General features: G+C 41.1%; 1 long non-coding RNA gene across 1 annotated transcript; it reads left to right on the top strand.

Moving 5' to 3' along the window:
• The first annotated feature begins 3,214 nt into the window (after positions 1-3,214).
• LOC120397773 lies at positions 3,215-6,294 on the top strand. The gene is made up of 3 exons (XR_005593994.1): positions 3,215-3,248; positions 3,950-4,000; positions 6,226-6,294. It is a non-coding gene; the product is annotated as an uncharacterized LOC120397773 (long non-coding RNA).
• Positions 6,295-20,023: the final 13,729 nt, after the last annotated feature.

Below are 20,023 nucleotides of genomic sequence, written 5' to 3' on the forward strand. Positions count from 1 at the left end.
AATTTCTTTGGAGATTTTACTTCTTCCGCATGACTCTGAATTGATGCATGAACATAACCCATAAATCATGTAAGGTTTACGTACCCATGAAGATCAAATGGTGCAAAAATGCCTGTTCAGCTGCGGAATGAGTCACTCTTTCTTACTACACATCAAACATGAGCAGAAGCCATGTATCTGACCCCTTTGGCTATTGCAGGGCTTGTGTACACCAATTGCCAATAGCAGTGTTAGACCTTTGAAGTTATGTAAATCGGCTTTGCAGGCTCTGGTGAGTATTTCAATAGGTCTCCTCACTCCTGGCAGCGCTATGAACGCTTACATGCAATCAGATGCAATGAAGCCAACAAACTCACCACCCTTCACAGTTATCTAAACCGCTAGGTCCCTCCTCCTAGAGGCATATTTCAATGAGAGGCCAAGTGCAGAGGGGACTGATGAATGCATATGTTTAAAATTACATTTTAGACAGAAACGCAGATCAATCCATTCGTTTTTAAATGAGGTTTTCAGTGCTCAGGAAACATCATTGGGAAACTTGGAATGTAACAGCAAGGATCAAAAGTGAATGGCTTATTTGATGTGAAAAGTGAGCTTGGGGAGGGTTAAGAGAGAGAGAGAGAGAGAGAGAGGCAGGCGTGCAAGGGCGCCGCAAACCCAGCGCTGCACGGAGGATGAATGCTACCTTGCAAAGTGGCATGAAATGGCTCGAGCCATGTTCAGATAGTTAAGCAAAAATAGGGTGCAGGTAGGCGCGTTTCTGTGTTGGTTTAGCCTTTAATCTGGTGGAAATCGAGCTTCTTACGATAGCAGCCGAGCAGCTCGTTATTGGTGGCAGGGACGTGAGTATAACTTGATTCCGCACGTCAGCCGAATTTCTCCAGCGCTCGGGAGCTCTGATGGCTGCTGCTCCCGGCCGGGGCCTCTAGCTGGCTGTAGCTTTCAGTTGCTGTTTGTCCCTGTGCAAGCGGAGGGGGCTTTGTTTGTTTAGATTTTTAGTCTCTGACCATGCATACAAATATATGTGGCATTTGTATAAGGGAAAACGCCGAATTTTAGTTTATTGCGTTACTTTAAAATGTGTCACTAACGTCTTTGTCCTTCAATTGCAGTTACTCTGACCCAAGAAAAGCGGAAGAGAGAAGATGACCTGAGCATAGATATGTGCCTAGACCCAGTTACAGCTCCAGTTCTGTGAGGCGTGTGTTTGTGCGGAGACAGGGGGAAGTGCCGGAGGGGGTTACGTTGGGCGATTTATTAAACCTACAGCAGAATATTTGCACGAGCCTTGGGAATGTTCACAGGCTTTGCCCAGATACAGCATATTAGGTGCGCATTGAAAACACTTTTTTCAGTTTTACTCGCTAAGTGATATGTCAGACACTAGAAATGCAAAATGAAAATGGAAAGTTATATTTGCATATAACTTAGACAGAGAGACAGACATACTTCCAGGAAACGATCCAAGAGGAGATAATTTATTTTCCTATGTTGTAAAACCGGTACCCACACAGTATTTGAAACCATTATGTTTTTGATAAAGAAAAACAAAGTTCTCTCGCCCTGTATTAACTATACTAGTTTAGCAATAAACGGTTTGATTACATTTTTAGGACCATTAAGCGTAGTAGCGCTTTTTCCCCCTGCTTTGACATATGTTTTGAATTAAACGTGTTGACAAGATTGTAATGAAAATACTGATTGATGTAAACATCAGATGAAACAAATCCCCACCTGATTTTGTTTCTGTGGCGATATATACATTTAAATGTAGAACAGTCTCAACCATTGGAGAAAGTTGTATTTTCCAGAGAAAGTTACTTTAGGGACTCGGGCGCTCGCGCACTACGTGATGGGGATCATATAAGAACCTAGTGAGATTCAGAGAAACATGGGGATTTGAAGTGGCACAAATCTGAAGCTTAGAGGGTTTCCCCAAGTTTTCAAAACCAGCATTAAAACAAATGACGTGATAAATTCAGCTTTTCCCTTCGGCCCTTCTCTCCCTTCCTTCCCCCGTATGTATTCAATTCTGTATTGAACGCGGTTCGAAGTCAGGCTATTGCCAGTTCATTGATGTATTAGAATAAAAAGAACAAGGAATGCCAAAATGCCTGTGGTTTCCGTTTCTGTAAACTTCAGAAACACGTGGGGGTTTATGTGTAGGTGGATAATGAACAGTATAAAACGGTAGATAAAAATCGGCTTCTCGAGGATATTTGTACTAAATTTTTATAGATTCCCGTGATCCTTCTCATTTAGAAACACGTCCTTTCCCAGTAAGTTTACTCTTTAAAACAACCCGCTTTTTGCATTTGTATTTTCTCCCATTTCTCCTGCTTTCTGAGTAGCTGCGCCTGCAAATATCAATATTCCCGGTCCCAGGATCGCAGGAGACAGTGACAAACATCGGAACTGGAAATATCTGCAGCTTTTCTCGGCGGCATCTGATTTACAGCGCTGTCTCACGGTTTAAATAATGCTTCCCTGGCACTGGATCAACACTGCGTACCATTGGGAGGGACAGTGGGGGGGGGCATTGTTCCTGCCCATTTGTATAAAAAGATTTTGATCGGAATGAATCCCAGTGAAGCTTTAACCACGGGATGGACAGAGGAGCTCATAGAAGTCTTTGTGGGGCCCCTGGAGTCTTTGGACTCAAGCCATCTCTGTGGGACAAACGTTAGAAGCCAGGGAGGTTTGGCTTCCTCCTTGGGTCGGTTTCACTCGGCATTACCCGGATGCTGATGCTGCGGCTAGCGGCTGCATCACTCAGCGCCCCCCTGTACCTGGCTAAGTGGAAAAGCAAGTTCAGACCAGTACCTAATTACACAACAGCTGCTTCTCCTTAGCTTTCCAATATTGGTTGGCCTGGCCCAGTTCACCGCCACGATCATCACCACCTCTCTTTGCCCTACACCAGCAGTAGCATCTCATAGACACAATCAATGCATTGTATATGACCCGGGTCCCACTCGATCTCCAGGCGGATTTTAAATACACTGAAAGCAGGCAGGCTGGGAGTGGGAGAGAAATACAGTGCACATTAGCATGTGTGACCTGTTGTACTCTCTAAATGTTAGGGCTGCACTCTTGCCACTTCCTTCCTTTCAAACGTTTAAAGCGCCGGCGTGGCTGCAAGGGGAGACTCAAAAGTGAAAAATAATGTTGAAGTCGCCGGCCATTTGCAGCTTCCTTTATGGGGAAAGCATCAGTACATGAAACAAAACTCTCAGGCCTAGGGTGAAGTATGTACTGTTCAAACTAAACATGAGTTAAGTGTATCTCGGTGGTAGCAAGTACTAGGTATATGAAACACACCTAATCAGGGCCTCTTCGTTCCATGTAATGCCCATATTTAATATCTGGAAGGGGGTGTTTTTGGAACCTGTGATCTTCCTGGAATTTCTTTCACATTGCCAGCGCAAAGTACCTTCGAGCAATAGAAATGTGCACATATTCTAGAGTATAAAAAACTGTCGGAAAACCTCGCTGGAACGTTTGCAGTTGTGCACTTTTGTATTGTTAGCATGAGTTAGAAATCAGCATTAATGTTGTTAGCATAAGTTAGAAATCAACATTCGGAAAGAGCGTCATAGGGTGAAATTCGGCCCCCCCCCCATGAAGATAATGGCAAAGCTCTCATTGACTTTAATGAAAGTCAGGGTAACACCCATAGTATTTATTTACAAAGACCTCATCGTTGTTTTTGCTTTTCTCCGTTTAACCTAGGGCCAAATTCTGTGGCTCTTATTCAAGCAAACTCAGTGGAAGTTCGCCTGAGTGAAAATTAGGACCCCAGGATTTGGCCTCATTTCTATAAAGTGAATGTCAGGGATGAAACAGTGAACAGCGACGATACATCCCATTAGCAGGTGTTCTCAAGGTCTTGTAATTGTTATTTTGTTGTTGTTATTTAAATCACATAACATGTTTGTTCCTGTTTTAGCCATTCAGAGTCACCTGAAGTGTCATTCTAAATACAGAGACATTAAAATTGGTAAGCAGCACATCCATTAGGCTTGTTCTTATAGCGAGATTTCAACTACTCGCCATTCACTCGCTTGTTCAGAACTGTTATTTGCACCATCTGCGTATGCTTATATTCCATTGTCATGTGTATTTTTTATTTCCAAATGGCCACTTGCCTTTAAAAGTCAGATAGAGTTCTCATTTGATTAGCAAAACGAAATAATTGGATACATATTAATTTGTTGAGCCTCAGCTTGCCACGCAATAAAGAGAAATCAGAACACGCTCATTAGCACTGAAGATTTCCTGAGCGAACAATTCAATTAGAGTCATTTGTGCAGCTCTGATCTCACAAAAAAGGTAAGCAAAGAATTCTCGCCCGTCCTCCATGGTATTATATTAGCTAGTGAATTTCTTATCCGGAGAGCCAATTCTTTTGCAAATGAGCGTATTTTGTTAGTATATTAAGCATATCTCTATGACTCACTTCTGGAGCATGTAAGGGTAGCTTCTGGATAACCAGCGAGAGGGATTTAGTGCTCACTGTGTTGTCCAAAACTACTCTCCGGGGACCAACATTGCCATGAAAAGCCGTACGATTGACTGCGACACACCTTTACTAACGTATTTAGCAAATAAATAAATAAATAATCTAATTGCAACCCGCCGGTATTTAAAGCCAAATTTTGACATCCCATTGTGCCCCACCCAAGGGAGGAATACAGAAGATGCTTTCTGGGTCAACGTACATTGATGGGTATCAGTTACCTTTTCTGTCAGAAACTGTGCAAGTGGTCAAGGAGGGGTTTTTTGTTTGTGATTTGGGAAGCTTGTAAACCATAACCTAGAAGAGAGGAATATCGTTAGAGAGTTTAAAATATTACCCAGAAGGAGACGTGAATTGCTATGGGGAGGATGAAGCATAACTGTCCCACCCTTTCATCTGTACACGAATACATCTCTTAAAGACATCAGCAAATATCGAGTTGCGTTTCTTCAGAGTATAAGTGTCCCGATATGCTTTTATTCCCGTCATGGATAACCTTTAATTTCACTGGATGGTCTCAGTTCGAGGTAATAAACAGACAATCTGACAACTGTCAAGTCACAAATTAATATAGTGGACTATGCTGATTTTTTTAAAACGTCAGAATAGTTTAAATGGCCCGATCACCTTAGAATCAAGAAGCATCATGTATCTTTGAAAAGCAGAATGGCAAATCTGACGAATATCATCACACTGCATATTTATAATTGTATTCTTAGCTCCTGTGTATGTCTTCTGGGTTTGTGCGCGGGCGTGCCCTGTAGCACAGAAATCATAGAAATATAACTACAGTGCTTGGAAAATACATTATTTCCTGAAATAGTACCATCTGGTTCAAATAATCTGTTTACTGTGTTGTGTGTGTGTGTGACATCAAATCTACTCAGGTTTACCATGCATAAAAAGATTGTAAACATTACAAATTATCTAGGAAAAGTATTTAGTTTAATTATACGAAACTAGAAATTGACACATAGCACTCTCTTACAGTAGCAGGGCACGGTCATACATGTATAGATACACATACATGTCTGAACGAAAACAAAAATAAAGGAAGAGAAATCTAAGGGGCATTGGAAGAGTCTTGGCTTCACTAATCAAGGAAACAGTTTAACTCTATTCATCGTTACCAGATGAGACCAAATATTGTATGTTTAGTCCGTGCTTTTCAAATGCCACACACATATAGTACTAGTAAATTTCGACAGCCATTGCCAATACTTGTGTTGGTTTCTCTCAAGTGAAGCAATGCATCTTTAAAGGGAAATCTGCCACTGGCTAACCACAGTCAGAGATGTCTGCTGGGATAAACAACAATGTTAATTCCTTCAAGCTCCATCTGTGGAAATGATAAAGTGCAGCCATTATAGAAGACTGCAAGGTTAAATTAATTAGGTTCTTCCATTATGCTGCAGTCTTCTGAAGATGATTGCAATTTTCCTTTTAAATCCATTATTCCTAGCTCTGTTTAGCAGCTGATGCAATTAAAGTGAACTTAATGTAAATTTAACAACACAAATAACACTTTCCTTTATGTATGTTTAAATAGTGCGTGTCAGAGACAAATCGCAAGCTCAGCTTTTTCTAATAAACAAGTGATGTAACGTTGTAAAAAAAAAAAATCAAACAAACCAGTGAGTATTTGAATTCTTTTCTTCCGTGAGTTCTTGGATCAATACTTTTGTTTCATGTTTTCATGTTCTCAGTAACGTTAAGGGATCCAGTTACAAACTCTTGCCAGTGAGAAAGAAAATATGCCCCGCTGTGCACCCTCCTTAACACTTTTAAGACATCGTGTTTTCTTTTCATCTGGAATGACAATTTTGTTTGCTGTGTTTTTGCAAACCGGACTATAGATTATTAGTAGACACACTTAATTCCGCACAATAATGTATCCCGGCTGAACCCAAACGTGATATTGTGTGATATAGCAGCACTCGTTCCGGACATATAAAGTGCACGTGCATGGCTAAAATACATGTTTCTATTGTATTCGTTATTTGTCCTTCACGGATACTTATCATTCACGATGATTCTAAAAATGGACGTTTTAGGCAAATTTTATTATTTAGCAATTTATTAAAACCAAATGCCAGTTAACGGTAGCAAACAAATTATGAGCAGGTAATCATTAGAACTATGAATCCTATTAAAATTCAGCACTAAAATCAAACTAATGTATTGTATTTTTCTCTAATTCCTTGCAGTCCTTCATGGATCATTATAGCATATATAATTAATGTAACCTTTTGCAACCTACTATTAAGTACATCCAGGAGAAATCTTTAAGCAGATCACTAATGGTAAAACAAGTTATGCTGCCTGTGAGTAAAAACTAATCTATTTGCATTGATATTTTTCAGGTTTCCCCCCTCACGTCCCAGCTCTTGGATCTAAGGTTTATAGGCTTTGTAAAAAGTATGATCGTTGAAATACTGCCTCATCTTACTTTTACAGCTCCCTGTGTATAATATTCTTTATTTAACCACCATAAAAATAATATTGGGGCTTTATAGTTTGTTATGAATGTCGGTGTGAATAAATTGAAAGGGATACAAGTAAAAGCCTAGGCAGGGTTTTTATTGTGTGGAGGTATTTTTAATTGTGATTTGAAATTATTCAACGCTGTATGAGTGATACCTTGGACAACTTTTCAGTTTTATATTTCTGCTAACTACAAAAATAAGATTAATTAGCAAGATGATATATCTCGAATAGATACTTCCTATATATCAAATGCAAAGTTACAATACAGAGTAGGTGTTATTTCAGAGTACAGGAGGGTTTTATGGAAGGAGGGAAGAGTGGAAGATGGAATAATTATCTTGATGACAAAAGTAGGCACTAGAAGAGATTGAGTGAAAGACAAATATGAATTGAAATCACCAGGACAAATGAACAGATGCCATTAGCTGTGATGAAATAGTTGACTATTTTAATGCACAGCCAAAAGGTCACATATTCTTCCATAATTGTGTCATTTTACTAAGAGTTGTGTTTTGGGAGGAAAGGGAGAATTATTACAGTAAAAAAGCCCATGTCAGCAATTGACACAACCTAATGTTAAATCCTTTAAGGATGACAAAACCTCCAAGCAAAAGTCACTGCCAACACTCTTTTGTGAGGACACTAGGAAGCCAAACAAAAACTCCCACTCCTGCTGCCTCCACTGAGGACTGTACTTTACTTTCAGTTAGGACACAAGGGCTTTCTCAAATCCTCAGCTGGCAGTTTTACTGAGGAATTAAAATTATGAAGCAGAGTCTGATGCTATAGAAGATAAAAACATTGTAAAGAGAGTGTCCCTCCATTTACAAACATTTTTTATTTAAAGCTTTTTGCAAGTACCGCAAAATAGTTTTGGCTGAAAGTTTTTGTTTTATTGAATGGTGAAAGATTTTTCTGGACTACTTTCTGGTTCATGTTTTGCAGTTTGGGAATAAACCCAGATGGGATATTTAAATTTGCTCCAAACCTCATATAGATCATGGCAGAAGTACACACTTTCTCTAAGCAAATATATATTTCTGTTCATATATTCTGTCAATGTGGCCTAAGTTAGAGAGATCTGACTCAATCCTATGGCCGCACAGTGCAAAACAGGACTAAGAGAATTAGAAATAATACATTATTCCATAGAACCAATAAACATGGCCTCTAGTGCTTAAATTGTTCATATTATTACTACTAGGATAATCTAGTAGCTTTATTTTTACATTTTCCTGATATATATATATATGATAAGAGTAACAAAATGGCAGATGAAATTCAATGTTGTTAAGTGTACAATAATGCATATAATCCTAAAGTAAGTAAGTACAAAAAAATCCCAACTATATATAGGATGGGGTCTAAATTATCTGTCACCATTCAAGAAAGATCTTGGAGTCATTGTGGATAGTTCATTGAAAACACCTGCTTAATATGCAGTGGCAGTCAAAAAAGCTAGCAGAATGTTAGGAAACATTAGGAAAGGGATAGATAAAAGGAAATATAATGCCACTGTATATAAATCCATGGTATGCCCACACCTTGAATACTGAGCGCAGTTCTGGTTGCCCCATCTTTTATATATATATATATCATTTTTGTTTTCCTTCTCTGTACCTTTCCCAATTATTAATTAATTATATATATATATATATATATATATATATATATATATCTATATATATATATAATTAATAATTGGGAAAGGTACAGAGAAGGAAAACAAAAATGATTAGGTGTATGGAACAGCTTCCATATGAGGAAAGATTAAAAAAAAATCCTCTGACTATTCAGGTTAGGGGGGATATAATAGAGATCTATAAAAACATGAATGATGTGGAGAAAGCGAATAGGGAAGTGTAATTTACCTCTTCATGTAACACAAGAACCATGGGTCACCCAATAAAATTAATAGGCAACATGCTTAAAACAAACTTAAGGAAGTACTTCTTCGCACAATGCACAGTTAACCTGTGGAATTCATTGCCAGAGGATGTTGTGAAGGCAAAATGTATAGGTGGGTTCAAAAAAAGAATGAGATAAGTTCATGAAGGATAGGTTCATCAGTGACTATTTGCCAAGATGATCAGAGATGCAACCTCATGGTTCATGTGTCCCTAAACCTCCAACTGCCCTGGACAACAGGGGACAGATCACTTGATAATTGCCCTGTTCTGTTAATTCCATCTGAAGCATCTGGCACTGGCCACTGTTGGAAGACAGGATACTGGACTACAGTCTACATGGATCTACATGGATTGGTCTGACCTAGCAAGGCCATTCTTATGGATTAAGGGATATATTAAAAATGTTCTTCTTTATGGTCAGGTTCATTGAGGCGTCTAGTTCTATATATACTACACATACACACTTATTTTTATTTTTTTTTAAATAGGGCATATATAAAGCCAGACTGCTCAATGAATCTGACAAAGCAGAAATACATTTTTAATGTATCACTTAATATTTATACACATGGGATAGAGCGCTGTACATTATATCTTCTTTAGTAAGACACTTTTAAAAACTGTTATACAAGTACTCTTATATGCAATAAGAGGTAACTCTTAGGATTTTATGTTAACATTAATAGAACTATGCAGAATTATGTTTTTCCAGAAGATACGCTAAAAATAATAATTAAAACACACTTATTTTGAGGTTTTGGGAGAAAATGTTTCAAAGTATCCTGTCTGCTTATATTAGGAAAAACTGGTGTTTTTTTCAAAGGAATCCTTCAGCATGCAAAATGCATTCACCTTGTTTAATTCAATAGTTGCAGAAAATGATTAGTGTGCATTTTAATATTTGCTGTGCATGTGACACAAGAAACCAAGCCTGAGAACATTTTCAGTGTTGATAGACGCAGCTTGGAAAAGCTTGTCAAATAAATCAAACAATTCTGGGGGCAAACCTATGTTGTTTCTAAACCAGAGTGGGTCAACGGGTGTGGTTATTCACATGGCTGAATGGTGAATGTATAGAGTAAAATTCATTTTACCACACTGGTTTCCAGAGGATTGTTTTGGCCTAGTGTTCCAATACCATGAGCCAAAACTCTGGTCAGTATTTTGACAACAGAGCCAGGAAAAACAAAAAAGGCTTAGCCTGTGAAAAAGAAATGAAGATGTAGTGAAGGAAAACAGTAGTCTCTCTGCCACTGCCTTACTCAATCCATATGTGGACTTAAACACAGGAAATACCCACCATTCACCGCAATCAAGCCAGAGGCCTGTGCATCAGAAAGTGCCTTGTGGAACTAATTGGACTCTATTAAGATTGTCATTGACATGGGAAAGCATTTCAGATTTTAAATCAGAACCTTCAAAATATATAGAAAAAGATAATACTTTTACAGTGGATTCACTAATAAAAGTAAAAAAAGCTGTACTTATAGTGAATTAAAATGTTATGATATAAAATTTTTATTATGCATTTGCCTGGATTAATCATCATTTGGAAGTGTGTTTGTGTTCTTTAACTTTATATATTTGCTTTTAATCTAAAATATTTCCAACATAGGCAAAATTCACTGAGTATACTCTGGAACTACTTCAGAGTAGAAGGAAACCCCAAAACTTTGCAAATTTAAAATGATAATGAACTTTTTCCACTCACTTTATAAACTTTAATTACAAAAAAAATCATCAACCCAACAACATATGACCTTGCTAACAAGACTTTGGAAAAGTGTGCATTTTGGCATTTCCATGACAGATAATTCCTTTCAGTTATGCCCTTTTCTCCCTTCAGACTATTGGATCATTGCATTTGGATTTGTAGCATAGTAATACATTATTAGAGCTGACAACTGTCACAGTGTTATGGTTGCCAATCAAATTCAATCTTCGGGTAATCTTCACTGATTTCTAATGTGCTGTGGTCTAAAAATCTGTATCCAGTTTGTTTTCTATTCTCATCACTTTATAGATGAAGTATGCCATATTTGATCAATATAAAGAGTTTCAAAGGCATTTAAATGTATCAGATTTTTGTTCAAGCTTATTGTAATACACAGCATATTGAGAAAAGTTAATTACAAAAGGATGCCTTTAACCTATCTGATGGTATTACAACACTGAATTTACATCAGCTTTCATGGCCATAGATGTTTTCTCTCTATATAGTTTTTGTTTAAAAAAACCCTCTTCATTGTTATGGGTGATTTCTATATTAGTTCAAAGAATGAGGAGTACTTGTGGCACCTTAGAGACCAACACATTTTTTGGGCATAAACTTTCATGGGCTAAAACCATAATTTTAATGTGACATCCTCGATTTAAACCCACCTTCCTGTTTGAATATTGTAGTACCTTCTGTTGTTACAACCTATCAGTTACTACACCATAACACCTAAGATTTCTATAACAAAGAGATTAGAGAGAGGAAAAAATAGTTCAGTCATTTGCTGTTTACTTTGTGTATTTGACTTGACTACACTTTGAATAGTTTCACTGTTTACCCTGAAAGGAAATCATGGTCAGAGCTTAGCAACATTTGGAATTTCCATCCTACAGGAACTTGCTGATATTTCAATATTTTTTGTGTGTCCCACAATGGGATGAGAAATTTAAATTTCAAAATAGTTCATCAAACAAAAATTCCCAAAGAGTTCAAAACATTTCATTTTGACATTTTCTATTCAAACATTTTGACATTCATGAACTCAAAATGTTTTGGTTTATTGAACTTTCCAGAACTGCTTTGTTTCACGGCAGTCCAATATTAAACTGCATTTTCCCATAGTAGTGTGTTACCTTGTGAGAGCTGTAATTCAAGAGCCTGATGCCCCCATTTTCCCCAATAGGCCAAGTCCCATAAAGCATCCAGAATCATGTGGCTCCCATGATGCACAACACATCTCTGACCACTGTGGGAGATGTAGCCCTCCAGGGAGGCTGGCCCATAGGAGAGAAAGGGTGCCAGAAGTACATCATCTGGCGATGCTGGAAGAAGAACAAGAGACACTGGATGTGGTTTAATTAGGCTGCAACTTTATTCTTAAATGTCTGAGAGTACCCAAAGTGTACAATAGAGGTATTCCATGGTCATTTCAATATCTACCTGGGGGACTTCCACCAGCCCTCATCCTTACCCATCCTGGTCCCCAGCCAACCTGCTACTAGGACCTCATCATCCCCTGCCCCCGTCCCCCTTGCATGAGGGTTAAAGGAGAGGAGCTATAAAGGGGTAGGGCTGGCTTCCTGTCATACCATCATAGGAGCCCCAACCCCATCCCCTTGTTTCTATTGCTTTAAACAATACCTCCTTTAAATTCTTCACCAATCCTTTTTTTCTGATCACTGTATCCCTTCCCTATGGAGTACATGCACTGGACATCTGCCCTGCATTTACATAACGAGTTGCAACATCATAGCCTAACTCCCGTTTTGTGTTCGCTCCAACTAAGGCCCCCATTACCCACTGTGGTGAAGGCAAAAAAAACCCCAAATCTCCTTGGCCAATCTGGAGGTGAGGGAAAAATTGGTCCCCAGCCTCCCAAGAAAGGAATGATGAATAGGAGCAGTGCTGACAGTGGACCCTGACAAAACCCAGTATTTCACCACTTTCATGGGTGGGAGGTTGGATGTGGAGTGGACCTATGAAGTCCTCCCCCCATCTCTTCTGGTCACCCAGTAGAGGGGAAGGGAGAGTAATCAGCATCCCCACTCTGACCTGGTGCAGGAGGGAGTTCGGGGTGCTGGCTCCAGCTTGGCAGCACTTACCTCAGGCAGCTCCCAGTTGATGACACAGCAGAGAGAAGGCAGGCTCCCTGCCTGCCCTGGCTCCGCATGGCTCCTGGAAGCAGCCGGCATGTCTGACTTCCAGGTGCAGGGACCCGGGGCCTCTGCATACTGCCTGAAGGCACCTCCCCCTCAGCTCCCATTGGTCACAGTTCCCGGCCAGTGGGAGCTGTGGAGCTAACACTTGGGGTGGGGCCAGCACGTGGAGCCTCTCTGGCCCCTGTGCCTAGGAGTTGGACATACTGGCTGCTTCCGGGAGCAGCATGGAGCCAGGGCAGGCAGGGAGTTTGCCTTAGCCCTGCTGTGCTGCCCGACCAGACTTTTAACGGCCCGGTCAGCGTTGCTGACTTGAGCCACCAGGGTTCCTTTTCAACTGGGTGTTCAGTTGAAAGCCAGATGCCTGGAAAACCTAGAGGTGTGGCCTTTGTGTCAAGGCTGTGTTTTTTGCATCTTCCTGACTTTGGCCAGATTATAAGCCTTTGTAAAATTGCAGTTCGCACATGCTCAGTAGAGACTTAACAATTCCCCAAATAATCCATCCGCAGTGAGCATGCTGCAGTCTGGAGCTGAGCAGGTCTTTCTTTGCAATTGAAGTTCCCAACAACTCCACCAGAGAGGTCCTTTGGGGCCATCTGCCTGTCCCAAGTCAGGGTAAAGGAGGAGGGTTGGGCGTGGGGCTAGCAACTCCACCCTGTAAAAATCAGCTTGCTACAGAAACGCCAACAATAGAGTTAACAGAGACTTTTAGCCTGGAAAAAGAAGGGTCTTCAACTCGAAGATGCATGACGCTGGGCTGGGTGGTGAAAGCCGCGAGAAAAGCACTTGCCGATCACCCTTCTTGCAGCAGGAGGATTACCATCGCACATGGTGAACGTGAGGACCATGTGGAAAGCGCAGGTTGCAGCAGAGATGAGGAGCAACAACCTGACCCTACTAGGCATTAGCGAGACAAGATGGACGCAAGCTGGACAGAGACGACTGTTGACAGGAGAGCTGTTGCTGTATTCAGGACATGAAGAGAGCGACGCACACCACACACAGGGAGTAGGCTTCATGTTGTCTCAGAAGGATTCTCCAGATCCGCTGGCCAGACACCATCAGTAACATCCACCTCTTGGAGAGGACCCATCAACTCCCAGCAGAGGAAGAAATTAGAAGGAGAAGGTGGGGCTGGATAGGACATACACTACGCAAGCAGCCAACCAACATCACCAGACAGGCACTGCAGTGGAACCCCCAAGGCAAGCGGAAAAGAGGCCGCCCAAGAAATACCTGGCGACGCGACCTTCAGGTTGATAGCAAAAAAATGGGCTATACCTGGAAACAGCTAGAGCGAATGGCCCAGGATAGAAGACTATGGAGATCTGTTGTTGGCGGCCCATACCCCGGTTGGGGTGACGGGCATGAATGAATGAATGAAGTTCCCAACTGCTCCAAGCCATGGCAGGTCTGGATATCAGAACTGAGAGCAGGGAACCTGTATCTCCTGTGTACTCAGTGACCTCTCTGCTCAGCCCAGGCAGCATGAAGGAAGAATGCAGAGGGGACAAGAGCTGGATGCAGGACAGGACCAGGTGGTGGGAGGAGATTGGAACAAGGAGGCTGGGGCAGGGGAAACTGGGACAGGGAGGGGACTGGGATGAAATACCAGCAGAATGGAAACTAAAACGGGCTATGTGAGGAGAATAGGACTGGGACAAGGAGCCAGTGGTTGGGGAAGAGATGGGACTAGACAAGGACAGGTTTAAAGGGACGAGGCAGAAGAGGTTAAGCTTGTGGGAAATGGGAAGAAGAGTCTGTGCTAGCTAGAGCACACTCCCCTCCAGAGCCTGCAATGAAGCCAAGATTCCCAAGTCACTATTCCTTTCCTGTCAGCAAATACCTGTGAAACCTACTGACGTGTCCCATCCCCACCTCTAATGCTGAGCCATACAGAGGATGACAACCTACTACTATTATCAGTTACTCTATTAATTCAAGTGGCAACCTTAATTTTGGCATTTCTGCTTGACTTTACAACCTTAGTACTGCTCTTTCAGCAGGGTTTGTGTGGTAATTATGTCAGATATGATGACTTGTTGCAAACATTACTCAACTCGGATTGTAAGAATAGACAACAATTATTGTTTTAATAGAAACGTGGGCAAAATGCATTTAGAATACAGTACCTATAATATATGCAGAAAAACAACTCAATATATAATAAAGAAGATACAGAACATTTATTTCTCTTCAACCATGGTGTCAAGTATCAGAGGGGTAGCCGTGTTAGTCTGGTTCTGTAGAAGCAGCAAAGAATCCTGTGGCACCTTATAGACTAACAGACGTTTTGCAGCATGAGCTTTCGTGGGTGAATACCCACTTCTTCGGATGCAAGCATGGTGAGCCGTCCACTCTACATAGATCTGATTCTTAGAACTTATTTAATTCAATATAGTGTGTGCATGTGTATATATAATGTAAAAAGTTGTGTACATGTTATAAACCTTTCCTCTCCCACCCAGCCCCATTTTTGTTAGAACAAAGTAAATGAAAGGAAAATAAAGAGTCTTGGTCTATTGACAACTGACTAAGTAACAGATACATTGTAATTCATTTAAAAAAAAAGATTAAGGCATTTTGGGCATTACCTTTATGTTGTTTACTTCCATATTACTACCTTTGGAGTGACAATGAGTCCCTTCTTGTTGCTAACATACCTGTAGAAACCCTTCTTGTTACCCTTCACATCCCTTGCTAGCTGCAACTCCAATTGTGCCTTGGCCTTCCTGATTACACCCCTGCATGCTTTAGCAATATTTTTATACTCCTCCCTAGTCATCTGTCCAAATTTCCACTTCTTGTAACCTTTCTTTTTGAGTTTAAGCTCACCAAAGATTTCACTGTTAAGCCAAGCTGTTTGCCTGCCATTCTTTCTGCACATCAGGATGGTTTGTTCGTGCACCCTCAATAAGGCTTCTTTAAAATACAGCCAGCTCTCCTTGCCCCCTCATATTAGCCTCCCAGGGGATCCCCAAGAGAGTCCAAGTCTGCTTTTCTGAAGTCCAGGGTCCATATTTTGATTTAAAAATCTAATTCCATTGGACCCTGGTCTAAGGGGTGATGCCCAGGTACCTGAGGACACCACTTGGAGGTCAGAGCCCCCTGAAGCAGCACAACCCAAGGAGACCAAGACCCAGAAGATATCTAGACCAAGACAGTAGGAAGTAGCCCAGGGAAGGACTAGCCATTGTCCCTAGATCAGTCAACATGTTATGGGCAGATCCCCTCAGACTAAATGGAGAGGCCACTACTAATTGCCACTACCAGGGCCATGGGCTGGGAGCTGGTGAAGCAGGAAGGGCCAGGGTATTCCTACCCTGGCCATTACCCCACCCCTGGGATGTGGCCCAAGCCCCACTCTGGCCACTAGGCCATACTGCCCTGCGGATCAGAGTGAACGTATTGACTCTGGCTACTAGGCCTTCCCGTCCTTCAGATCAGGGCGAACCTATGAATTTTGGCCACTAGGCCTTCCTGCTATGTGGATCCGGATGAAATTATTGACTCTGGCCACTAGGCCTTGTTGCCCTGAAGCTCAGGGTGATCCTAACTCAGGCCACTAAGCCTCACCACCCTGTTGACAAGGGGAACCCTATTGATTTTATCCATGAGACCTCAGTGTCTTGAGACAGAGGACAGCTTGAAGGCTGGGGTACTCTCCTCCCCATCACATTGTAATAGAAATTCTAAATTAATTATACCTGTGTTGGGCTAACATTTAAAGCAACTCTGTGAACACAGAATGCTAGAGTGAAATCCTGATGCCACTAAAATTAGTGGCAAAACTCCCATTAACTTCAATAGGGCCAGGATTTCACTCAAACATTCTGTGTTCACAGAGTTACTTTAAATGTTAGCCTGACACAAATATACTTAATTGAGAATTTCTATTACGGGTATTTGTGAAGATCTTAATATTGCAATGGACATCAAGTAATAAATACAAATCAATTAGAGTCTTGGGATAACATGCCAGTAAAGATATAGGACAAGATTCTCACCTGGTGTAAATGGATGTAACATCTTTAAACTTCACTAGAGCTGTCCCCATCCACACTAACTCAGGATCTGGCTGATCATAATAATCTACACAGTGGGAAGTTTTTTAACCCCACATGTGACTTTCACTTGCCTGGTGTTTATCCTTTTTTGACATCATAAACACTGTCAAGCTGAAGCTCTGTACATGCACACATTCCGAGTTCAACACCATTTAGTTGTCAAAGGAAACCATATAGCATGCCAGCACTTACTATGGGATTATATATATATATAAATAATTAAGTCTATGGCTTTTAGTGGCTTTACAAGAAATATAATGAAGAATTATGTGACGTATAAGGTAAAGGCATGGAAAAATTCAAACATTAAAAAAAAAACAAACACAAAAAAACCCCAACACATTTTTTTCAGGAAATTGAGTCCCATGTTTATGTACTTCAATACTTAGATGATTTATCACTTCTCAAGGAAACGGTAATATTTGATATTCTAGTTATGGTTCTTTCCCTAAAGGCATTTAATTGAAATAAGTACTGTGGTATTTCCACACCAATGTATCTAACATTAGTTACTTTATAGGGTCATTGGATCATGACATTCATATGCTTTGTCACAGAATGTGTGCACTATGTACCCCTTCCTTTAACTGGTTGCTGCAACATTCCCTGGGCCTCTTCCCACTTGGTCTCTTTACCTCTGTTCATTGCCTTAGGGCTAGAGCTCTCAGGTCCTCTTGATCCCAGTTTTAGCAAATGCAGCTCACCAAGCTCCTTCATCCAGAGCAGAGCCCTCTTCTTTGGACCTCTGACTCCAGCCAGGAGCTGACATGCTAACACTCTGCATCTCTTTTTATCTGAGCCTGCTGGACTCTGATATGCTGCTTCCACAAGGCCTCTCTAGGCAGGCCTGGAGGACCCACTTTTGCTGCTCCTTCCTGGAGTGGGGTGTAGGAGGACCACAGAGCCACCAGCAGTGGGTCTCAAAGGGCCAGGAACACACATCACAGGGAACTCGGACTGAGCATATCACAATGGCCCCTTGCCTACTGCACACTTGTGGTGGATTCCTTCTTCACCTGGGGTTGGTTCAAATGACATTGGGCTCTCTGTGATGTCTAGGGGTTGGTGCCCTTTGTTGTATGACCTAAGAAGCAATTGTGACAGGTTAGATAACAGAAACCCCCTTGGGAGCTGCCACCCGATGTGCCAAGACTACCTCTGCTCCTGTCTTCCCTGCCAGCTTGGAGCCCCAGCACCCTGTCTTGCTGAGCCAGACACTCCCGTCTGCTCCAACAAAGACCCAGGGTCTGAATTACTTACCCCAAAGCTGCAGGTTTACCTGAAAGCAGCTCACAGAAGTGTGCTTGTCTTTGACACTCAGATGCCCAACTCCCAATGGGGGTCTAAACCCAAATAAATCCATTTTACCCTGTATAAAGCGTATACAGGGTAAACTCATAAATTGTTCGCCCTCTATAACACTGATAGAGAGATATGCACAGTTGTTTGCTCCCCTAGGTATTAATACATACTCTGGGTCAATTAATAAGTAAAAAGTGATTTTATTAAATACAGAAAGTAGGATTTAAGTGGTTCCAAGTAGTAACAGACAGAACAAAGTAAGTCACCAAGCAAAATAAAATAAAATGTGCAAATCTATGTCTAATCAAACTGAATACAGATAATCCCACCCTTAGAGATGTTTCAGTAAGTTTTTTCCTCAGACTGGACACCTTCCAGGCCTGGGCACAATTCTTTCCCCAGTACAGCTCTTGTTCCAGCTCAGGTGGTAGCTAGGGGATTCTTCATGATGGCTCTTCTCTTCCCTTTGTTCTGTTCCACCCCTTTATATATCTTTGGCATAAGGCGGGAATCCTTTGTCCCTCTCTGGGTTTTCACCCCCTCCTTCTCAATGGAAAGACACCAGGTTAAGGATGGATTCCAGTTCAGGTGACATGATCACATGTCACTGCAAGACTTCATTACCCACTTGACAGCACACACATATACAGGAAGACTTACAGGTAAAACACAGCCATCTGCAGACAATTGTCCTGGTTGATGGGAGTCATCAAGATTCCAAACCACCATTAATGGCCCACACTTTGCAAAATTACAATAGGCCCTCAGAGTTATATTTCATATTTCTAGTTTCAGATACAAGATTGGTACATTTATACAAATAGGATGATCACACTCCATAAATTATAAGCTTTGTAATGATACCTTACAAGAGACCTTTTGCATGAAGCATATTCCAGTTATATTACATTCACTCATTAGCATATTTTAATAAAATTATATAGACTGCAACATCACAGCAATGTTCAGTTTTCTCTCCATAACCATCCCAACATATGCTATACTTGCTATGGGGAAGAGATTAAATCTAGGGGTGGGGGTAGAATTGGTCATGTCCAGAATTTGTGAAGGGACTCCTCCTGCATCTCCATCTATCTTTTCTCCCTTCTCTTCATCTCACTTCCAGGCTCCTTGAATATGCTGGCCACCCCTGCTGACTCAGCTTCCTCTTCTCTGCAATCTGGCTTCCTCCTGCATGAATCCACCATGACTGCTTTCATTGAATACAGTAATGACCTGCCTTTGAATGATTTCCTGCTTCTTCTCTATCAATGTCCTTCTCAATTTATCTGCTACTTTTGACACTATTGATTGCTTCCTCCTTGGTTTTCTGGCTATGACTGTTTTGGGGGCTATGCTCAGTTCTTTTCTTACATTCTCTTCTCCTTAAGAAGTTTCTCTGCTGCTTTCTTTCAGTGTCCCTTAGGGTTCTTTTCTTTCTCTACTCCTCTTCTCCCTTTCCATCTTCTCTCTTGGCAACCGATTCATTCGCTTGGCTTCATTGAGCATATCTACGTTGATCAAAGAACCAAAGAAATGTAGGGATGGAAGGAATATCGAGCAGGCATCAATCCAGCCCCCTACTTTGAGGCAGGACAAAGTATACCTAGACTATCTTTGATGGCAGCTTGTCCCACCTGTTCTCAAAAACCTCCAATGATGGGGATTCCATAGCCTCCCTCGGAAGCCTATTTCAGACCTTAACTACCCTTAGAGTTAGAACGTTTTTCCTAATATCTAACCTAAATCTCTCTTGCTGCAGATTAAGCCCATTACTTTTTATCCTACTTTCAGTGGACATGGAGAACAAGTGATCACCATCCTCTTTATAACAGCCCTTAACATATTTGAACAGCCCATATCAT

This window comes from Mauremys reevesii, linkage group 2 (assembly GCF_016161935.1).
Source record: "Mauremys reevesii isolate NIE-2019 linkage group 2, ASM1616193v1, whole genome shotgun sequence".
NCBI classification, from domain to species: Eukaryota; Metazoa; Chordata; order Testudines; family Geoemydidae; genus Mauremys; species Mauremys reevesii.